A 17,466-nucleotide genomic window follows, 5' to 3' on the forward strand; every position below is an offset into this window, starting at 1 on the left:
GGCTGCAATGAAGTAAACTATTGGAAACGGCTGCTCGAGGCTTATCGGCACGCACATGCGGGAGTTCAAAAAGCAGGTGTCTCCGGCGCAGTGAAAAAAGGCCTATGAGCTGTGATTAATTAAAGTGAAAGGCCACATATTTGTGGACCAATTATATCATAATTGCAAAGTCATCAACAATAAGCAGGAAGCTTGCAGGGTCATTAGTCTATGGCCTGTTTATTAGATCATATGGGCTGAAAATCTCGTAAGAATTTGCACACAACCTACGGAACATGTCCGCATTTAGTGCATGTACGCACATCATATATGACTAGAGAATTTCCGTAGAGGCACGCCTCCCTCCCAAAGTCAAGTATATGCAACGAATTGGCTGCGTAGTCTAGGCCCGCTATGTAGATGTAGCACACGCAGAAAAAGCGTGTTTGTTATGTCGAGAGAATTCCTAGCGAAACTCCAGCCAAAATGAAGCATAATGAATCAACATTTCAGATTTAGATTAGATTAGATTTAGAGAATTAAAAGGTTCAATTAAGCCCTTGGCACCGATGCGTTTGCCATGCTTGGCAATATAACTATAACATCTCAAAATACTGCCTTCGCTTGTCCCTTTCGATTCGCGTGCCCTTGTCATTTTCTTTTCTCAGCATGGAAGTTGCCATTGAAGAGGTCTTGCAGAAAAAGATCAGACCAGGCAAACGAGCATTGAAGTTTCACATGGAGTGCATCGACTTCGATGGCAAGAAAGTCGACATGCCCCACAATGAGACACCTGCTGCTCCGGCAAGATGGCGCCATGCAGTTCGCCTCATCATTAGTGAACGGTATAGTATCTGCTCGCCTAATGCGGATTCTTGCACGAGTTGCCGTCAAGTTTGACAATATAGAAACACTGAAGAAAAATATTAGGTTGAGTTAACTTGAAAGATTATTGGCTTCACTAATAACCAATTGGTCATTCGTAGCGAGAACTGAGCTTCTTCGGAATGAGAAAATGAAAAAATAAACGAAAAAAAAAACGAAAAGTAGTAATGGCGCCACCTGTTGTGGACTATAGTACCACTCGAGTAACGTCATCACTGGAGTGACATAGAGGAGAGGTCACGTGTAGATTTCATTCTGGTGACGTGACCGACTTCAGTTTGGGGCTGACGACGGGAACTTCTTAAGGTGTCCTCCGAAATAACCTCTTAAACAACGTCGCTGAATTGTAAAGACCGAAGCACCAACGTAGTAGCTTTTATGAACGATCACGCTGTCGGATAAATGTCCACATCATGTCCAGCATGGTAGAAAAGCACTAAGAAAATTCCGGGGTTTTACGCGCCAATGCCGCGATCTGATTACGAGGCGTGCCGTAGCGGGGGACTCCGTATAAATTGTATGACCGCAAGGGGTTGTTTAAAAACGCTCAACCAATGCACAGTGCAAGGGCGTTTTCGCATTTCGCTGCTTTCGAAATACGGTGGCCACAGCCGGTGTTTGATTCCCCGACCTCGTGCTTAGCAGCGCAACGCCATAGCCGCTAAGCCACCACGGAGAGTGAGGTGATCTCTCTGTGGTGAACACTGTAGCGGTGGGCATCTGAGGTTTTGCGGCAGTGAAGACGGTACCATGCAAGTTGACGATCCTCATCGGCGTGATGGATGACAATGGCAGCATCGGCATGGAACATTCCGGATGCGTGGGAAACTAGCATGCCGTCAAGCACTGTCGTAACCTCTCGGTTATGGAATAAACGGAAAGGGATGAACCCTCCACTTACTAGAATGTCAGTGTTGTACGTGAAATTTAGATAAGGGAGCAAATCGTTCCTGTTCCTGTGATCAGTGGCAACATACATTGAAAGCATATCTGCGGTGGTACGTCTTGTTTAGTCTTTGGATCAACCCGCTGGTTTTGGATTGATAAGTCGTTGTATCACGGTGTGCAGTGCCCCTGGCCTTCAATACCCCTTGTATATCAAGTCTGATCACTAGCAGGGTGATGACTACCGCTTTGGCTCCTTACAGTGGAGGTCGAGGTTATGAATGAAAAAAATGGGCGATATCTGCTGTGGTCTATAGCTCTTGCAGAGTGGTTTTCAAGGGGAAAAGGAAGAGATAAGTACAGCGCTGTTACTTATCTCTTCCTTTTCCCCTTTAAAACCACTCTGCAAGGTCTATAGCTCTTGGCAGCGCCTTTGTTTACAGAATGAGGTAATCGGTAGCGATTAGAATGCAACGGTTGCAAGACGAAGATGTAAGGAATGATCCCAGCAAGTCCGTACCCCTGTGCTGAAACGGTGCCCGCGGAATGGCTATGAGCTGTAGTAAGTCCTGCTGGGCGCCTAGGAGCAGTCTTACCTCGTTGGCAATCACCGCGTATGTGCACGTATTGTTTCGCAGTCTTTGCAAGACGTTGCCATGTAGTAGGTGCGGTGAACTCTTTCCAACGTGCGTATGAATCCTAGAGGTCCGGACGATGGTTCATCGGGACAGGAATGTAAAATGTGGCCACGGAGTTTGGTCGGCCTAAGGAGCAGGTAAGCAAGCAGTTTTGGTAGGGTCGAAGCTCTTGTAATGGACGCCGTTGCGAAAACAAAACGGTGGCAGCGAGCGTGCGAAATCAGGAGCAGTGGTTGATGCGCGCCCTTCGAGGTCAACGAGAAGGCGGCGCAGCTCCAATTCGTCGTGCTGTTGCTGGTTCAAGTCAAGTGCCGACACGGCGGAAATAAAAGAACGTCGACCTCTTCAAGGTCGGTCGTGCCACTGAAGGTGGGAGCACGTGAGACACAATGAGCGTCGGTATGCTTGCGTTCGAACGATGATGACATTCCCTAATTCGGGGGCTCCATCGTGCCAGACGGCTTTAGAAATATATTAGATTTGCGAGTTAGCAGAGGGAATGATGGTGGTCTACCACCCTGAATGGGCGCTGTAACGTATGAGACCGGGCTATTTGGTGTTTCATCTTGTTAAACAGCGCGCAACGAGATAAAAGACGGCAAGAAAATGGGCAGCCGTACAAGTGTAGTCGGGATAATTCTTCTCGGAAGATAATAACGTGCGGCTCACATAGGCAATGACACGCTCAATGCCCTATTGCCCCTGGACCAACACAGCTCCGGGACCGATATTGCTGGCTGGCGTCTGTGTGCGATTCTGTGTCGACATCCTCGTGAAAAATGATCGAGTGCAGGTGGCGCCATCAGCTGGTTTCGGAGCGTATCGAAGGCGTGGAGTGTTTTTTTTTTTTTCCTTGCCCCAAACAAAAGCAGCGTCATCTTTTGTAAGTTGGTTCAGAAATTCAGGAATTTTTTAAAAGTTCACGACAAAGCCCCTATAGTATGCGCAAAGTCCCAGAAATTGGTGCAAATCACGTCTATGGTTGACTGATGCTCACTCAAATAATATTCAGACGCGCCTCTTTTACAGTGAGCAGCAAGCTGAACTGAATAGACCAGCGCAATCAAAGACGAGGAAGGACAAGACAAGGTGCTTATGCGTGTTATTTCATGTTACCTTTTACTAACGTACAATCTATGTGGTATTATGTAATTTTGAATGTACAGTACGGTATCATTTAGGTACTGCCGACATTTCGTTTATCTTGTACTTGTCAAGCAGCCGCTGAAACTTTTTTCTTGACAGCCTATTTCTTTCTGTAAAAGAACTCAACTAAATTGATTGATTGATTGATTGATTGATTGATTGATTGATTGATTGATTGATTGATTGATTGATTGATTGATTGATTGATTGATTGATTGATTGATTGATTGATTGATTGATTGATTGATTGATTGCGAAGCGCTGAATTCTAACAAGAGTTTATTGCAATGCGATGCCTCGTCCTTTTTCCTCTTTCTTTTCGCGCTGTTCTTTCAGCAGAAATTACCAACATGCCCATTTGTATAATCTATTAAGAAAACTAAAACCGAGATTCTTGTTGTTTCTTTCAGCCTGGTTTTGCCACGTGCATCGATAGCTCGGAGATAAGCGTCCGGATTCAGATGGACTTTTTTGTCATGGGCCTTCATCAACGTGACTATGGAGAAGCAGCCGCGCATAAAGCCGGTCAACACGTCAACCATATATTTTCGAACGACATAGTGATGGAGGAAACCAGACATTTAGTTTCATCCTGGTAGCCCTTCCTCTTCTCCGCAAGCGTTTTTAATATAGGAAATTTCTGCAATGGCATACCGGCGAGGGCACCAGCGTTTCGCATTGACCGCTCATCTCTTGGAAAGAACAAATGCGAAATTCGCGCTTCCATTTGATCTCCCAGTCTGACCCGTCTACGAACCTTCGCAGCGGTAATAAAATTGTGCCAACTTGGGGTTGTTGAAGTGATGTGCTCTGAGGCCGGGTTTCTTTTACTGGCGTTAGCAGTTTCGAGGCACGATTAAAAATGAAAAAAAAAAAAAATACTCGCAGTCTTCAGTGTCATTCCAAAAAGAGCAAAGAAACAGTACACTTTTGTGACCTTGAAGAATCGCAGCCTAATTTCCAACGAAGCTGTTCCTTTCAAGCAGTGGCAAGAGGAACTACAGCTGCCTGTAATTGAATCCCACACTTTAAAACAATGCCCGTATATCACTGACCCGTTATCACCGACCTTGCCCGCATATAAAACACATTCGAGCACTTGTTAAGAAATGTTGCGAAGGTAGTAATTCATCCACATACATTTTACTTCGCAAGTACGTTGGCCCCGCCCCATTTTTCCACCCAGCCAGCCGCTCCATTTAATCAAGCGCGTCACCCACCATTCCGGAGGTGCTGGCTTACGCACAGTCCGAGCCCTGACGCAAACTGTACGCACCCTCAAGGTGTGCGGCACCAAGTGCTTGAAGCTCGCGAAGCTTGAAATTGAAAAGCTGGAGCACATCCACCGTGAGAGTAGCCGAACGGCGACTCCTTTATTTAAACACACTCAAGTAGACATTAAAAGCTGGAGCACATCTACCGTGACAGCGTCCGAATGGCGACGCCTTTCATTTAAACACAGCCAAGTAGAAATTGAAAAGCTGGAGCACCTCCACCGTGAGAGTAATCGAACGGCGACTATTCTACTTAAACACAGTCAAGTAGAAACTGAAAAGCTGCAACACCTCCTACATGAGAGTATCTGAATGGCGACTCCTTTGCTTAAACACACTCATTTAGAAACTGAAAAATTGGAACACTTCCACCGTGAGAGTATCCGAACGGCGACTCTTTTACTTAAAAACAGTCAAGTTGAAATTGAAAAGCTGGAGCACCTCCTACATGAGAGTATCTGAATGGCGGCTCCTTTGCTTAAACACACTCATGTAGAAACTGAAAAAACTGGATCACCTCCACCGTGAGAGTTTTCGAACGGCGACTCTTTTACTTAGGCACAGTCAAATAGAAATTGAAAAGCTGGAGCACCCCCACCATGAGAGTACCTGAACGGCGACTCCTTTACCTAAACCCACTCGAGTAGACATTAAAAGTTGCAGCGCATCTACCGTGACCGCTTCCTAATGGCGACGCCTTTCATTTAAACACAGTCAAGTAGATATGGAAAAGCCGGAGCATCTCCACTGTGAGAGCTTCAGAACGGCGACTCCTTAAACGCACTGAAGCAGAAAAGCTTTGCAAAAGGAAGGAAAAAAGGAAATAATGAAGAAATAGAAAAAAAGAAAAAGAAAAGGCAGGCAACAAGTAAATTGGGAGATTTACGATATAACAAGAGTTTCACCGATAACGAGGAAGAGTAAGCTCACGCGGATTTGTTTGGAAAAATAAAGTAATAGATAAGCAGAACATACTAAAAGAATAAAAGCTGCAAAGCAAAGGAATATGCTTCATGATACCTTTGTATAACCCTTTGTAAGCTTCTCCATGACAGATCAACCAGTGTAACCAGTATAACTGTCCTGAGCACTATCGTCCCTTGCCTGCTGCACCTACCCGCCGTAATGTTCTCTCTCTCTCTCTCTCTCTCTCTCTCTCTCTCTCTCTCTCTACCCGCCGTGCTTGTTTAGTGGCTATGGTGTTTGTCTGCTAAGCATGAGGCCGCGGGATCGAATCCCGGCTTTCTTTGACTCTACCTTCGACTTTCCCACTGCTGCTGTGGCTGCTGCTGTCTGATACAGCGCTTCGGGGGGTGGTTCAGAGCGTGTATATAAATGACAGAGAGCGGAAGAGAGGAAAGGCGACGCGAGGAACGCGTTTTGACCCCAACCGCGTCTGATGTGAACAATACCCTCTGGAGCTTCCTGGGCGTCGCCACATTAGCCTCTTGACAGCTGTAATTATCCGTGACCAACCTCAAAAGCATTGCAGAAACTGCAGCCCTTCCCTCTCTACTAACTCACTCCCGCGTCTACAGTGACCCATGTCGCCGTGAAAGAGGTTCGTTGAAGAGCGACACATGTGTGCACATTGCCACATACTCAGTGACCCGAGTTGGTCCAATGGTTGCTTTCGAACGCTGTTACCTCAACACAGCCGCCCGATGCGCTAACCCTCCGACCACGAACTGGCTATTGACCTAGGTAAGCTGGAAAACAGTTACACACACACACACACACACACACACACACACACACACACACACACACACACACACACACACACACACACACACACACACACACACACACACACACACACACACACACACACACACACACACACACACACACACACACACACACACACACACACACACACACACACACACACACACACACACACACACACACACATACATACATACATACATACATACAAACTGAGGGAAGTCGCCAAATAATGCCATAGCATTAAAACAAACCGCTGCATGTACCAGAGTCGCTGGCGCATTATCTTTCTCTGAGGAGTTTATATTGGGGCATTTGGTCCCACTAAACGTACGAGTATATGTGCGACAAGAACCATGCGGGTCATGCTACAAGTTTTACACGACACAGGACAAGCGTCAAAAGCTCAAATAGGCTGCAGGGCCGACGACTAGCACCACCGTACCGCTATCTTAGCGCTTAGCTTAAGGCTCAACTGACAGCTTACCGCTTTGTCAATGATATAAAACGTGTACAATCATTGCACTCTACTGGTACTAACATATAGGCCTACACATGAACGATTTAAACGATTGCATCAAAAGATTCGAAATATAAAAATTTTGACAGAACAGTGAGAGAAAGAAAATTGACATGTTAAGCTTTTTGCATGTCACCAGAAGAACGTAGCACAAGGAATACTTATGTTGCTGAAGCAATTAGCCACATAGTAGCATAAATGAAGAGCGCTGGCGAATGGAAGCCTTGATAAACACTCTTGTTTAGCTGAAGAAACCGCGAACCAAGCAAAAATAAATTATCGGCGGCATCACTTTCATTTGATAATTAGGAAGGGGGGGGTCACCAGTAGGCAATGAATGCGTAATGTAGCGCATATCGGTGGGATGCAACTGCATGATCTTGCAGCCAAGACTACGATCTGACCTTAGGGAAGCCAGCTTTTTTTTTCTTTTTTCAGGGTGCTCTCATTGTTTCTTCCTTGTTTGCACCCACATTTTTCTCTCAGTTACGTTTCGTAACCACATCGTCGAACAAGACTCTCTCTCTCTCTCTCTCTCTCTCTGAGGTATCCGGATAAATGCAAGGGGACCACGCGTTGCGCCTAAGTGTTCGCCCTTTCCCGTCGGAAGTTCGATACGTCTGCAAGGGAATCCCCACCGACGCAGTCCTAGCCGACGATCGAATTCACTATGGCGACCAGAGCTTATTCCTTTCAAGATGGCGGCCGGCTGCCGGCGAGAGCGGAAGAAGAAAAAAAGGGCACAGCGTTGCCATGGCATTTTCTCTGAAGAAAATGAAAATGGTTCTGTTTTCGAGAGGCAACCAGGGGAGACTCTTAAGATCCCATTTATCTGTGCACTCCACCTTCACGTTCGCGGACTCTCATTCGCTTCAAAGCTTGCGCTGTTTCTTCTTTCTTCGTTGTCGAGTGAAGAAGCGTAGTGCCGCTGTCATTACTTTTACAAAAGAAAGCAAAACGATCTCGTAATAACAGCGTTTCGTAGCGTTGTCGTGTGTTGCCCTTTCCTCTGGCGTAAATATATAGTGAAACGAAAAGTGAACGAGAGAAGAGAATCTCGGCCGAGAAGGCGGCGCTGGTTCTCTGGTGATAATAAAAGCCGTCAAAAATTGAAGGGGAAAAAAAATCTGCGTCAAAGAGCAGCGGCAGCAACGCGTCTTCGCCGCACGACTCCCGCACCATGCAGTGAAAGCAGCGCGCCGCACCTGCGGCAGATGCGCCAGTGGCCGGGCGGTGGACCCCCGCGCTCTTCCGCGCTCGCTCTCCCTGCGCGTCGCTTCGCCCTTCCCCTCCCCCTGCATCAATGCTCCCCCCCCCCTTGCCCCGGCGCTCCCAACCTCCCCCACACCACCACGGCAGCTCCTTTGAGTCGGGCTCTCTGCCGGCTCCATTAGTGCGCGGTGCCGGGGCGGGGGGCGTGGCACCCCGCTGGGCCCATCTGACGGAGTGGCCGCCATGCAAATGAGCCACTTGTCGCCGGCCCCGTGGTCCGGAACCCCGCTCCACCGGCGCTGAGCACGCCGGAGGACCCGCCGACGCTGCCCGCAGCTGTCGCCGCCCTACGGAATGCCGCCGACGCCAACGCCGCCGCTGCCGCCGATGTGGACGCCCGCCGAAGGCGCTGCTGCTGCTGCTGCGGCGGCGGCGGCGACGAGCACGCCCCGCTGCTGCCGCTGGCGACGCGGGCCTGCCTGCGGCCCGGGCGACCCCGAGGGACCCGCCGAAAGTGAGTGCTGCTAGTGCTGCGGGTGGCCCGCGATGCGGCTGCACGACGCGCTGCCTGGTCGCTAGACTGCTACCCCGGGGGTTCCAAGCTCCGGCGCCAGCTTGCCCGCGCTGCTTTCACTTTGGCGCGATGCGCGTATGTACCGTCTTTTCGCCAGTATGGCGCCGTCGTGCTAAAATTCTCCCTCTCTTCATATCCTTTTATTGAGAACAGAGCAACGCGAAAGACAGCGCAAGGTGATTAAAACTATGCAAGCTTTCCTTGGTTTTGTTAACTCTGGTTCAGTAATAATATTATGAGAACAATCATTCATCGGTCCTCTTTACCGTCACCTATCCGCGGTACCCTCGCAAACTTTTTACGCGCAAACAAACAAGCTTGGCGTGTTTGCTTCGAGACCTGTGTGTCGGCCTATACAAGCTTACTTCTCAGAAAAGAGAACGAAGGTTTAGAAATGCGCTTGCCATTGCGAGCACTGCTTTCCATAGTGACAGTCGCTGATGAAAGGAAATCCCCTCGTAGAGTCACAGGAAAACACGTTCGCGCAACATTTCGTGTCCCGGCACAGCTGGTCACAATACTAATTATCGAATGGCGTGAATACGATGGACGCGAGCACGCTGTTTCCAACATTTCTGGTTCGCTTTTAATAGTCATATGAAACGCACCCAGAACTGTCAACCTGCACCGCCACACAACTCGCCGTCCGCGGAGCTCCAGTCAGAAACGAACTTCTCACACTCCGGTCTGGTTACACGCGAGCAGAAGCGGTATACGCACGTGGGCCCCGGACGTTCTCCCATTCTGGCTCGTGTATCTGGTCACCAGACACTATAGGCGTCATCAGCCTGCTCTGCGCGCACGTAGTCGCTATACTTCGCTCTCCAACGGGACTACCCTCACCCCGCGGTTCCCCCACCTTCTAAACCGCTCGTAAGGCGGGCGATCGCCGTGTTCACTCGGTGTTCCCCTCCCCCGACCCGTGGCCCCCGTTTGCCGCTCCCGCTGTTCATCAAAAACGCGTACGCGGGAGAGATTACGCGTAATGTGTCGGTTCCCTTTGGACTTACGCGCATTGTGAGCCGCGATCATTGCGGTCGGACTTGCAGGGAGGCTCGTTTCACTTAGACACCGCGGACCCTGCAGGGCGGCACAATAGAGACGTCAAGCAGGTATTACCACGTGGCCATATGTCGGTAATTGCGCAGCAAACAAAACGCACCTGCATTGGGCTGTGTATCCAATTGGAGTCGATAAGAAAAGATCAATAGCGTGACAGTTTAAAAAAAACTGTGCAGCAGCGGTTGAAGATGGTTGTCAATGCAAGCGAATTTCACCGAAAGCTCCTACAAATCTATTAGTTTTATTAAAGGAATAGTGCGCTTGCCGGCATATACACTTGTTTCAGCGAGGATATTTAAGTGCGGTTGTTATTTCGTTGCGTAGTTCCATAGCGAACAGAGTCATGAAACAGCAATTCTATAGCGGTAGTATAGGTGGACAGTCCGTGCGCCTCAAAGAGTTGTTATAGTTAGCGTTCGGAAAAGAGCTGGCCCCGCAACTGCATGAGTTGCGCGAGAACTGGGCATCTCTTTGCATCGGAGCCTTCGTATCGGCGGTGCAAGTCTCACCACCGACCCTGGAAACTGGTGAAATACCCGAAGAAAGATATTGCCCTTTATATGTAGACAACGGTAGCGGTAGATTTCTTAATCTTGAGCTTGCGCTGTCATGCCCGATCCCTTTTTGTTCTAGGGAACTACCGACTTCAACGAACTATGCCCAGCTCTGGTTTCCTCTTTACCTCGACTCTTTAGAAGGGTTCGCCGTTGGGGTAGTTGGCCTTGCAATCTAACTACGGTAACTAAGCGCAGATTGGTGGACAGACACGAACGCGAGGAAGAGACCACACGCCGATATATGCGCACTATTTGGGGCGCACGCATCCCGTAATGTCATCTATACTGTCGACTGTTAAGAAACAGCTGGTAGTAATCAATTATTACTGTGTCTTTTTTTTCGTTTGTGTCTGTCAACCACTTTGCGTTAATCGATTGTATAGTTGGAATACTTCGAGTCTTTTATCGGCGGACGTTTTCGATGCGAGATTCATTGCACGATTATTGTTCAGTTCGCAACGTGAGCGAATGATTTATCTTCTCGATCATGTAAAGTCTGTCTTAGCGCTGTCATGCATACGCTGAACGGCAAATGTAGGTCATTAGGATCGATCGGGCATAAATGTGTCCGCACAGTACAAGAACGACATCAAGTTGCGGTGAAGGAAGCAGACACACGAGAGTATAAGTGCACGCGTGCTCCTTCAGAGAATGGACTTCGTGGCTTGGTACGCGACATGTTTAGGCAAGCTTGGTTGTATCGGCGAAATACTACTGCCCCACGGGCCAAAATCTTTAAGAATCGGTCGGCTAATTTGTAGGTGCAATTCTGTTTGCCTTGCACCGTCACAAAAATGTGTATTCGATTTCTTTATGGCAACTGGATGAAACCTGTGGATGATATTTCACATGTCACGACGGACATATCCTGTTGAGATACAAAGACTTGTTTGCTCATAGTTTTACATCTACCGTTGTGTTCGAGCCTGTTTCCTGAAAAGAATATTTATATAATTATCTCTCAACGTTTAAGAGTTTTGCGAAAAGGGGTCTCAAATTTTACTTTGCTTCACGTTGCTGCACCATTCTTCCGTATGTTCAGGATCGGAAGTTCTATTTTGTAGAAATAAAAGCCACCATGAACACTATCATGCACTTTTGAATTTCCATAGCAAATGGCAGTTCTCCTGTATTTCGATTCCGCGCTTTTAGGAAACAGTGCCACAATAACCTTAAGAGGCATAAACAAGTTAAAACCTTAAAGAGAATCCCAAGAATAATTCTTGAACTTTTCTTTTGATATAGCTTACAAAGTGATTTTCTGTACAGGTCAGCAGCACGCAAATGCTACGCGGCTCAGCGAAACCCATGAAAAGTTCTTTAAAAAATGAATACTCATTTTTCTAGCAAGGGGGCAACGTATATACTTCGGCAACGTTAATTTATTTATTGACTTATTTATATATGTATGTATTTGTTTGTTTGTTTGTTTGTTTGTTTGTTTTTCGAATGACAGAGATACAGGTGTGTTCGCGCACACAAAATTTTAACGGAATATTCTATCCACAGTCAGAAACTTGAAGGGTATGCCTCAAGAATGCGACACAAACTCAACCTAATGCTGCAGCAGCGAATTCACTCCGGAAAAAAATTAAACACGTTCGTTAAACAAATATTACGTGGTCAGCCACTTTGCGTTAATAGATCGTATAGTTGGAATACTTCGCGTCTTTCATCGGCGGACGTTTTCGATGCGAGATTCAATGCGCGATCATTGTTCAGTTCGCAACGTGAGCGAAGGGTGTATCTCCTCGATCATGTAAATTCTGTCTTAGCGCTGTCACGTAGACGCTGAACGGCAAACGGAGGTCATTAGGATCGATCGGGCATAAATGTATCGGCACAATACACGAGCCACATCAAGTTGCGATGAAGGAAGCGGACAAACGTCGAACGTCGGTTAGGACAGTACAAAAGTGATAGGAACCGCCCAATGGTGGTTAAATTTTCTACACCCGCCATGGTTGCTCAGTGGCTATGGTGTTAGGCTGCTGAGCACGAGGTCGCGGGATCGAATCCCGGCCACGGCGGCCGCATTTCGATGGGGGCGAAATGCGAAAACACCGGTGTACTTAGATTTAGGTGCACGTTAAAGAACCCCAGGTGGTCGAAATTTCCGAAGTCCTCCACTACGGCGTGCCTCTTAATCAGAAAGTGGTTTTGGCACGTAAAACCCCATAATTAATTAAAAAATTTTCTACCTACAAAGATAAGGAGCGAGTACTTTCATTCACCCAAGGATAAAGGGAACATTTTTTGCTATTCGCGAGGACTTCTCTTTTACAGCTTTTGCAGTATGCCCGCGCCTTGAAAAAGCCTTTTAAGCCACGGTGTGACAAACTGATAGTAGATGGGAAATGCTTCTTTTACGACCACAAGCACAAGCACGTTATCCAGACTGAAAGATAGCTAGAAACAAGATACAGGACTAGCCGGAACCTTTCTTCTAGACACCGGCATGCCAGTGCTGTATCTGTACTGCAGTCCTTGACCGTTCTCGTTGTAAACTGCCGAAGCATTAAAAATAAAGTCGATAACTTTGCAGCTGTAGTCTCTGCCGTTAAGCCAAATATTGTCATAGGCACAGAATCTTGGCTTGATGATTTTATTCTGGATACTGAAGTTTTCCCAGCTGGTTTCGAAATATATCGTCGTGACAGGAATACCCAGGGAGCGGGTGTGTCCCTACTTATCGATGCTTGCCTGCGATCTGCTGCGTTGCGTCACCTCAGGAATGCGGCGAATCAGTTTGGTGTAATTTTCAGTTAGATAATGGTTGTCATTTAGCTGTTGACTCGTTTTACCACTCTCCTGCATGAACTAATCCTGCCGTTTTTAAATTCTTACCAAATTTTGTATCTTCGCTACACCAACATTTTGTTATAAGCGGTGATTTTAATATGCCCAATGTCCAGTGGGACAATAATAAATGCAATGTGACAGACTCGAGTGTCTTATCGGTAGGCTTTTCTGAGTTTAGCTAATGACCTGTATCAATTCGTTCCAAAACCAACAAGACAAGCAAGAAATGGTGCTTCTATTCAACTTTTACTAACAGACGATCCATCATTAGTGATGTTATGGTCATTCCGGGAATAAGTGACCATGACTGCGTTGTTGCACGGCTCATGCCTGTTAGCTCTAGAATAGCACCATGCGCCCCGCATTGGACGCGGTGAGCGTCGAGCAACGCAGCGTTCGGCGCGGCAACGAAATGTGCGCCTGAGCAAGTGACGCACGCCTGAGCCTTAGAAACAGCTCGTTTCTAAGGCAACACCGCATTCACTAGAGGCGCTTTTGTACCGCTTCGAAGCATCGTACTCGTGGCTCATACTATGGAGGTTCAGGCGATGATGTTCTCAAAAGGGTCAAAAGAATGCCTGTGAAACCATCGGTAAAATCATTCTTCTTCAAACTCCACACAAATACCTTGCCAGTAAAGACTTGGCTGGCCGACAAGGGAATATATGTGCCGTGGACCACCGATTGTATAATGTGTAAAAAACCAGAGACTGTCGATCACGTCTTCATTGATTGTTGGGATCCCTTTTTTCATTGGGACATCTTACAACGAACATTAAAGAAAGCATTACCAATAACCCCACGTGGTATCAGGTACTTAGACACAGGCAATAACGATATTCCATATGACCTTATTATGCTGCTGAGCCTCCATAGTATATGGTCCACAAGAATGTCGGTATGTCATGCTGATGTGAATGCCCATTCTGTGCGAGAAAACTTTATTGAAAGTGTCGTCTACATGCGTGAAGTGTACAAAGCCCAGAAAGAACCGCCCGATTGGTTGCCGCTGTTCGATGAGTTGGCTAAATTCAATCGATTTTAATTTCAGAGAGTCAGCATAAGCTAAGCTGATTCTCTTTTTAACAATGTATTCGCATGGCATTTCTGTAACGAGGAAATAAAGAAAAAAAAATACTCGTGGCTCAGTGGTAGCGTCTCCGTCTCACACTCCGGAGACCCTGGTTCGATTCCCACCCAGCCCATCTTGCAAGAGTTGAGCCAAAGCCACCTAGAAAAAGCGCAGCTGCTTATATACCGCCGCGACGCCGCGAGCGACGGCTGAGTTGGAGCCCCGTTTCTCCTCTGTCGTGACGTCACGGTGTCACGTGGTATTGAAGGCGACACCGCCGCGCCTGAGGAGCTGGGTTGAGCTCTAGTAATATGCTTCGCATAAAAATTAAGAATAAGGTAGCCAGGCATAATTATTTTTATGCTTTGGGCGCTAAGCTGCAAACTAACCCTAAGAAAACGTAGAAGTTCTTAAAATCGAATGGAAGAAAACCCGTTCGAATCCCAAACTTAGTAGATTGTAACGGTATAGTTGTGGATGACGATTATAACAAGGCCGGTTTATTTAACTCTTGCTCCCAATCTGTTTTCACTAAGCCTTATTCTGGTAATCTCCCTCCAGTGTCTGAGGCACTAACAAGTGATACACCTGACGTGGTTATTACGCACAATGGTGTCGCAAAACTACTCCAAGATATTAAACCTGCTTCTGCAGGTGGGCCTTGATGGTCTTCCTTCATATGTCCTGCGGGACTGCTTTAAAGTGATTGCTCACTACGAAGTTATTTTTTTTTCAACAAATATCTTAAAATCAGCTCTCTTCCTGGCGAGTGGAAAGTTGCTTATGTAGTCCCTATTCAAAAAGTTGGCTCAAAGAATAGTGTCGCTAATTACAGGCCTATCTTTTTATACTTGTATTTGATGCGAAGTAATGGAGCACATCATTTACAGTTCCGTGATGAAACACCTCGAAAGCAATAAATTATCCACCGACTCTCAACATGGTTTTAAATCTGACCGTTCATGCATAACCCAACCGAATTCAGTCATGACATTTTCTCTGCCTTCGACAGCCGCGAGCAGGTAGACAGTGTATTTTTAGACATCAGAAAGGCCTTCGGCACAGTTTCCCATGTCCTATTAGTCCATAAGCTATATCGTTTCTTGGCCTACAAAGCAAATTATTTCAATGGATTAAATATTACCTTCAAGGGCGCAAGCAACGCGTCTTAGTTAATGGGTGCTTATAAGACATTGTAACGGTCACTTCTGGTGTCCCGCAGGGATCTGTGTTGGGGCCTTTACTGTTCTTAATATATGTGGAAAGTTTGACTTGCCAGGTGAGGCTATACGCGTATGACTGTTTTGTATCGTTCTATGAAAGCACCATGTGACACAGATAATCTTCAGGAAAACTTGGACCGCATTCAACTCTGGTGCGATAAATGGAAGGTGTGTTTGAATACTGCGAAATGTTACTGTGTTTCTTTCACGCGCAGGCGCACTCCAATTTTGTCTGCCTACCTTTTAAACAACCAACCTTTAAATAAGATAACCGATTACAAATATCTTGGGGTTTATTTTTCTGCTGACCTGACTTGGAAAAAACACACCCAATATATATCGTCGAAGGCAGCGAGAATGTTGAACTTCTTAAAGAGGAATTTTAGAGATGCTCCTCAGAAGGTTAAAAAAATTTTGTATTTAACAAGCATCCGACCTATTATGGAGTAAGCCTGCGCTGTCTGGGACCCTCAACTCAGAATCCATTGTGCTATGCTGAAGCGTATTCTGAATCGTGCAGAGCGAACTGTCACCAAGAAATATTGTTTTAATGTCCATAGTAGCTGCATCAAGCAGGAATTTAACTGGGACTCACTGGAAAAGCGTCGTTTGCGACTTAAGCTAGAACTTCTCTACCGGATTTACTCCAATAAAACTGCCATTAACTATACAATATATTTGCTCCCACTAAATTTTGTATCAGGAAAATGCGACCACGAATGGAAGGTTTGTGAAACGAAGCGTCGTTCAAATACTCGTTTTTTCAACATGTCATCAATAAGTGGAACAAGCTGCCTCACACTATAATAGAATACCAGTCAGAGGTAAAGTTTCGAGCACTATTGTCGGTAATCTGATGTACTTAATGCACTTAGCTACTGTTACCCGCTCTTGGTATTTCTCTTTGCTTATCTCCTTACATTGACTGATGTGATTTCACATTCAACGATCCTTTTCATTCTTTTTTCTTTTTTACCAGAGGTTGAGCCCATGCCCCATGCTGTATGACTATCTTTGAAAGTTGTATGTTTGTATCCCGCCCTGCAATTATGCCTTCACGGCGCTGCAAGAAATGTGAATAAATAAATAAAAGCACAGCGTGATGGAATTACGAGTATAGTTCATTTGTCTGTGCTTATGTTAGCACTGTTTGAAATGACCCTCTACAATGATAGATGAAATGTGCTTCGACAGTATCTCCTGAAAAGTTCTAAAACACAGTTGTCAGTTTCAAAACACTTATATGCAATATCATTCAGTGCAGTTCCTGGGAGCACGTCTTGTATCAGAGGAGCCTGAAAAAATGTTTTTAAGTAAAAAGGACAGCAAAAAGCAAAAAAAAATATTTCTGGGATGGTATGTTACACACAAGCCACTTAAATAGTAACAAGTAGCTTTCGGAAAACCCACGAGCATAGCCATACATGCGCGCACTTCCGAAATGTAACTTTCTGCAGTTGAATGATACGGCAGCATACAAATTAGCACGTTGCGAGGCACAATAACACTTCTGTAGTGTTGCGACCATGATACATCGACCAAAATAATGTGTAGAATGTCAGGTCAGTGCATATCTGGTCTGGCGGCGTTCAAAACTCGGGCGACTTCTTTACACAGTCGGGTTTAAACGTACGTAGGTGTTCAACTTCGCATCCTCACTGCGCATCATGTGCCAATCCCAGCCTCACCACTAATAAACACAACAAAGAAATAGTTTGAACAGAAATCATCTACGGTGACTGTCCAAGTATGTGAATAGCATTCTTTAGGGGAGATATGAATTTAACGTACGCTACATGAGGGTTTATCGTTCCATGTATATTTTATACACTTTGTACATGTTATCATCAGCCTGTCTTATCATAGGTGTGCAATAGGTGGTTTGTTTTATATGTTGTGTGTTATG

General features: G+C 46.2%; 1 protein-coding gene across 1 annotated transcript in view; it reads left to right on the forward strand.

Moving 5' to 3' along the window:
* Nucleotides 1-8,475: 8,475 nt before the first annotated feature.
* Nucleotides 8,476-17,466, forward strand: part of LOC126533144 (uncharacterized) — a 45,761-nt gene continuing 36,770 nt past the window's right edge. The window contains exon 1 of the mRNA XM_050180417.2: nt 8,476-8,784. The gene's annotated coding sequence lies outside the window, so the exon portion shown is untranslated. The remainder of the gene's footprint in view (nt 8,785-17,466) is intronic.

This window comes from Dermacentor andersoni, chromosome 7 (assembly GCF_023375885.2).
Source record: "Dermacentor andersoni chromosome 7, qqDerAnde1_hic_scaffold, whole genome shotgun sequence".
Classification (NCBI taxonomy): domain Eukaryota; kingdom Metazoa; phylum Arthropoda; class Arachnida; order Ixodida; family Ixodidae; genus Dermacentor; species Dermacentor andersoni.